Here is a 7,017-nt window from a genome sequence, read left to right on the forward strand (position 1 = left end):
CTGCCATGGTCTCAAACACCGAGATCATATGGGCAGAGCTACTCTTGGCAACGTCACTAATATCTCTAACCAAGGTGTTAGAGCTAAAACAAAACAAGAAACACAGATGGCTAATAAATGTCTTCAATAACACTCATGTCCATGGGGCTACTTACACACGGGGGGGCTGGGGGGCAGGGAAGGTGCCTTCTGACAGCAGGGGGAAAAAAACACTCAAAAAAAAATTCCTCTCCCTACTGAGGGTTCTATGGGGGGAGGGTGGCCAAAAGAGCTGGCCATCATTCACCGCTCGGGACACCAGAAAGGGAAAGACCCAGTTTCAGAAGACAATAATGCAACAGATGAAGCAGCCCGACACACTGCCCAAAAATCAGACCTCACTTGCCCCTGACTTCTCTGGATCTGGAAGGTTCTACGCTTCCTGACCACCCTAAATGTTCAAAAGGTGACATGACCTGGACTAAGAATTTGCCCAGGTCCCAGTGTTATGACAGATGGTAGAAAACAGCAGATTACAAACTCATTGTGCCTGGAAAACTAAGACTACATACTTCAGAGGATCCACTCACTGTTCCTCCCACGAGGGCATCCGAAGAATGCAGGATTTGATACAACATACTAATATTAGTATTAGAAATGCCAACTCAGAGATAGCTGAGATTGTCAAGAACTGCAAAGCCTGCCAACTTAAAAAAAAAACTGATATGTTCAGAGGCACAAAGCCTAGAGCCTACTGGGAGACAGACTTCAGAGATAAAAACCAAAAAAAATTGAAATATAAATATTTACTGATGTCTAAATGACAAACGGCCAAAGTATAGGTTTCCTCAGATAATGGGGTCACACAATGGACCAACTTTTGTGTCCCAAGGTAAGTCAGAGACGAACCAATATTCAGAGAATTGATTAGAAACGTGTGTGTGTGTGTGTGTGTGTGTGTGTGTGTGTGTGTGTGTGTGTGTGTGTGTGTCTCAGAGTTCAGGACAGGTAGGATAAATAAACAAAACCCTAAAAGAGGCCTTAAATAAATTGATCTGAGAGACTAGCAAAGACTAAGCAGCTCTCCTTCTTTGCTCTTGACTGGGTATGAAAGTCCCCTTAACCTGTTGGGATTCACCCCTTTAAAATTATGTTTAATACACCACTCCCCATTGTTCTTAACATACTGGCAGAGGTCATCACTGAGTTCAAAGGTCTCCAATTACTAAACAATCTCAAAGGTGTCCAATGGACTCATAAACATGTTTGGCCTAAATTTTGTGTTCTCTATAAAACAGGTCCCCCTCCAGCCATGGATCATTAGAGACTGGTTAAAAAGGTTCCTATGTTATTTTAACCACACACACCACCCTGAAGATGGATGAGATTATAACAGACTCACCAGATACCTGCTTGCAGTTGAAGATGACCCTGACTAACAGGAAAAAACAGCCTCAGAACTCAACCCTATCTCCCACTGACGAGGCCATTACACAGTCCCAGGAACACCAAATTAGGGTCTCTTTATTACAAATTCAAGTTTGGCCCTACTGACTGCTGACCCATAGTACTGTTTGGTGAAGCAGCCCAGAACCCTCATTGGGACAGGGTTTTATAGGAAAGTGGGAGCAAGTGAGGGGTGTCCAGCTAGGCAAGCATTTATTAGAATGTCTATTATAAGCCTACAGGATAGCGCTCTGAAGTAAGACCATGAACTATCACAAATGGTCTGAAAGTACATCTGAAACATTCAAACTAATCTTTGACTGTTGCTAGGAAGTAGCTAGGGAGTAGCTCTGGGGTATGGGCCAAGGACAAGCCACAGGGTCCTTCCTGGTACTTGGGTATAGCTTAGGTTCAGCTGTAGGTCAAGTTCTCAGGCTTTTTATTTTGAGATGGAGTCTGGTCTCAAGATGGAGTAGGTTTGGCCTTTCATAACAAGGAGAGAAGCTGGGACCCAGAGGATCTTTAGTTGGAGTTTCCTTAGGAGAAAGTGGAAGATCCCACCATGGTATACCTATGTGTGCGTTCACCTCCGGTAACACTATCAGGAGGTTTCCCAGGTCTAGGGCACGTGTGATCATATACACAGGATGACATACTAGGAAGCCCATGCTAGAATGATCTGCAGGTCAGGATAGTGAGAAGATCTGGAGGAGCTAGAGAAAATACCCAAGGAACTAAAGGGATCTGCAAACCTATAGGTGGAACAACATTATGAACTAACCAGTACCCGGGAGCTCTGGACTCTAGCTGCATATGTATCAAAAGATGGCCTAGTCAGCCATCACTGAAAAGAGAGGCCCATTGGACTTTCAAACTTTATATGCCCCACTACAGGGGAATGCCAGGGCCAAAAAGTGGGAGTGGGTTGGTAGGGGGGGAGGGTATGGGGGACTTTTGGGATAGCATTGGAAATGTAAATGAGGAAAATACCTAATTAAAAAATATCTTTTCTGAAAGAAAAAAAAACTCATATGTTCTCCAGACAAAGTACTTCAGGCTCTATTAGAATAACCAGAGTAGGCTTGACAAAACCATTTCTTCTAGAACTTTCTACTGCCTATGACCAGGTGCATGGTGCTTCCCTTATGTTGAGGCTGTTGGGCTTTTGTTAGTGTCCCCCTACATCAATGCCTTCTAAGGCCAGGCTCTTAGAGGCCTTCTGTGGGGTCTCCACCACCCTGCTGTGGGGAAGCCAGACCACAGCTGTCCCAATGGCCAGACAGCATAGCATCCCTTGACATGCCTGAGTTAGGAAGACGTTGAGCCCTTGAAACCTCATATGGTGGGTAGCCCCTCTCTGTCCTGGGATAGAATTTCAACAATCTCCAATGAGCTGTCACTGATATTGCACAGTTGTAGCTAGATTTACTAGAGGTGGCTAATATTTAATGGTTTTGATATAATAATTTAATTAAGGGATCAGAAATTAATGATACTACCAGGTTGTGTCCTACAAAATACCTAGAAACTTCCTACTGGGAAGGCTGGACACCATTGTGCTTTACAATGGGTTACTCTGACCAGCAAAAAAGCAAAATGTTCCTGAGTGATGGCTCAGCTGTTAGGGACACTGGCTGCTCTTGCAGAGAACCTGGGTTCATTTCCCTGCACCCACAAGGTGGCTCACAACCATGCAGAACCAGGGGACAGAAGATCCAGTGCACTCTTCTGGCTTCCGTGCACACAGCACACATGCCCCAGTACAGGGGAATACCAGGGCCAAAAAGGGGGAGTGGGTGGGCAGGGGAGTGGGGGTGGGTGGATATGAGGGACTTTTGGTATAGCATTGGAAATGTAAATGAGTTAAATACCTAATAAAAAATGGAAAAAAAATTAATTAATTTTACACTAGCCCTATCTCCCACTTCTATTCTATTTATGTTGTTAGATGTGGACATGGGCATCTTAGTTCAATTAGCTGTACAAAGAAAGACTGGGGAAATATAACTGACCTGGAAAATGTGAAGACACTGCACCCCTTCTGTCAGATACCAGGAAAGAGAAGCGAACACACCTGAAACAATTGGAATCCCTTCTGGAATTTTCTGCAGACAGAGGGCTGAGGATGAAGCCTGGCACTGGCAGTAGGAGAAACTTGGCTCCCACAAAAGCCTCACAGAGTTCTGATCACTGCTCAGATCACCTCACACAATGCACAGGTGCAGAGGCTGGGTTGCTCAGTGTGAGCCCAACATCCCATCAATCAGACAGCTTAGTTTTGCACACTTCTTGCTTTCTATTGCAAAGGAACACTCATTCGAGGACCCTAAGTTGGGGTGGGGTGGCTTTGCACCCCATTATTTGTTCCTCTTTCCAGTGTCCTGACTTGAATTATATCTTTTTTCTCTGTTACTTTTTGTTTGTTTGTTTGTTTTAGCTGGATCTTGAGAGAGCCTTTCCCTTATGTAGCCTGACTTTCCCAGATTTCATTGTGTAAAACTCACAGGTATCCAACTGTGTCATCTTCCTGAGTCCTGGGCAAGAGGCACTCATCACAGTACCCAGGCTTTCTCTACTTCTCCCTTCTGTCTAACAGGTCCATGGGAAATGGGTGGCCAAAATCTGTGTTGTCTGGCTGCCAGGACTCCGGCTATGACACTAATAATCCTTAAAGGCTTGCTTGCCTATATACCCTCAGGTGGATATCAGAGGGACTGGTGCTGAACTTTCAGAAGCTGGGGTGTCAGACACAAGCATATTTGGCTGGTGGCGACCTGTATCAGAGCAGCCCCTACACTGTCCCTGCGATGCTCACCCAGGCTCCCCTGGGTAAAGAGGAGGAGCCAGACAAGATGGAGCTGCTGTCACAGTCCCACACTGTGTAAGTGAACATGGTCTCTATGTCAAAACAGTTTGGAAAGGGGTGACATCCAGGCCCACCCAGAATATACAAGGGACTTGGGTGTCCTTGTACATGGGACAAACCTTTTCCTAGCATTTCTAGGTAAAGCTAAAGCTGTCTGGAAATGAGCCTCTGAAGAACTCCCATTAATTACACTCTACAGCCTCTGCCCCAGAAAAGGACTCTGTCAGTTGGTTTGGCTGACTTGGCCCATGCTTCTGCAGGAGGTGGGATGGGGCACCTTTCACAGATGGTGGCCCCTTGCTCTGAAGAGAATCACAAAACTGGAAAGCTAAACTATCTGGTGGTTTTTTCACAGCCTATCAAGGGGACCCGGGATAGAAATGAAGCTCCTGCCCCCAATTCTGCTCTGTTGAGATAACTGCAGTAGCCACCCCCACTCCCATCTCTATCTGAAATGTCACTGAGATGCCAGCACACAGGTCCAGGAGGTTCTCCTTGTGCTCAATGGACAACCACCGCCCTCTAGTGGCTACACGATGCAGCATCATCTCCTAGGGAAGAGGTTCAGGGGCACCCAACCTGCTATGTCAATTAACCTGTTGTTAAAGGTACATATTCCTCCTCACGTTATCCCTGGGAGAGAATTTGTGCAGTTTCTCTTCAGCACAATTTAGCAAACCTCAGTTGATAAAAATGTTCTCCAGAGAAAGGAATTCAGGTTCTATTAGTATAACCAGAGTAGGCTTGACCAGATCATTTCTTCTAGAACTTTCTGCTATCTATGAGCAGGTGCATGGTGCTTCCCTTATGTTGAGGCTGTTGGTCTTTTGTTAGTGTCCCGCCTCATCAATGGCTTCTAAGGCCAGGCTCTTAGAGGCCTTCAGTAGGTCTCCACCACCCTGCTGTGGGGAAGCCAGACCAAAGCTGTCCCAGTGGCCAGAGAGCAGAGCATCCCCTGACAGGCCCGAATTAGGAAGACTTTGGGCCCTTGACACCTCATATGGTGGGTAGCCCCTCTGTGTCCTGGGATAGAGTTCCACCAATCTCCATTGAACTGTCATGGAAATTGCACAGTTGTAGCTCGAATGGGTGTGGCTATTACCCTAGGTGGCTAACATTTAATGGTTTTTATATAATACTTAATTAAGGGATCAGAAATTAATGATACTCACTACCAGGTTGTGTCCTACAACCCAGCTGGAAACTTTCTACTGGGAAGCACTGGACACCATTGTGCTTTACAAGGGGCTGCTCTGACCAACAAAAAGCCAAAATGGACCTGAGTGATGGCTCAGCTGTTTAGGGCACTGGCTGCTCTGGCAGAGGACCTGGGTTCATTTCCCTGCACCCACAAGGTGGCTCACAACCATGCAGAACCAGGGGACAGGAGATCCAGTGCACTGTTCTCGCTTCCGGGCACACAGCACACATGCAGTCGTAGAAACACATGCACTCATCCACGTAAAAGGATAAGACTTTTTCAAAGAAACAAAACATTTTCAACTATGTAAAAGTTCATGTGTATGGTAATGTGGGACAGGAGGCCATTGTCATATAAATACTTATTTGCATTTGGCAGGCCTCCCATCCATCCTTCTACCCCCATTGAACTCCATTGATCCTGTGTCCTTCCCAAGAGAGATTCATGCTGTATACCCATATGAGTTTTTTGATATTTCTTAAAATCTAGGAACTACAAGCACCTCTCTTTTTTCCTTCCTCCTTCATCTGTTTTTGCATGGACAGATTATGTTTCCCACTTTTCTTCAACAATAAAAATTGACCTATGAATTTATTTTATAGTACTCATTAAAGAAGTAGGATATGGAAACTTTTCCAAAGTCTTAATGTTTGTGCATAGTTTTTCCTCAGGGTAGGGAATGCTATAGTGAGCAGCATGGGACACTCTGCAAACCAGAACCCAGTCAGCCATCGTCTGGGGAACACAGAAGAAGCACACTGAGGCCGGTGGAAGCCCAAATGGGAAAACACTAGAACACATGGAAAAGCAGAGGAGCCCTGCCCACTCCCCTAAGAGAAAGGCACAATTAAAGGTGACCACATACACTTTGCTAAAGTTTGTTATACCCACACTCACCTCCATAATAACCATAATGCTCACCTAGGAGGGGCCTCTCTACACTGACATGCTCCTGGCCATGTGTAAATGCATGCTCTCTGTGACCCCGGGCCTGGGCTTGTGTGTATGTGTGTTTGGGTGTGTGTGTATGCATATGCTTTTGTGTACATGTGTGTGAATGGCACAAGTGCCTATGTTTGCCTTTTCCTCAGGCAACTCTATCAGGAGGTTTGCCAGGTCTAGGGCACCTGTGATCATATACATAGGATGACATACTAGAAAACCCATGCTAGAATGATCTGCAGGGAGCAGGTCAGGACAGAGAGAAGACCCTAAGAGGAAACTGCTTCTTCCTGGGATGCTTGTGGTACAGAGGGGATGGTTTGGAAACTTCTGCCCACTTTCTCACAACTGAGGGTCTCCCTGAAGCCAGGCTTCCCAGTGTAGAGGCCTGAGCTTATGGATGCCACTGTGTCCCATTGTGCACATGGAAGAGAGAGGGACAGCAAGGGTCAGTACTGGTAACCACTAGATAGAGCATATGAGGAGGGGCTCAGGCTGGAGGACCTCAGGAAGTGACCTTACTTGCTTAACATTCCAGATGGAACTCAGGTTATGGAATGCTGGTTACCAGGTAACCAGAGGC

Source organism: Mus musculus, chromosome 5, assembly GCF_000001635.26.
Source record: "Mus musculus strain C57BL/6J chromosome 5, GRCm38.p6 C57BL/6J".
In the NCBI taxonomy this organism is placed as follows: Eukaryota; Metazoa; Chordata; class Mammalia; order Rodentia; family Muridae; genus Mus; species Mus musculus.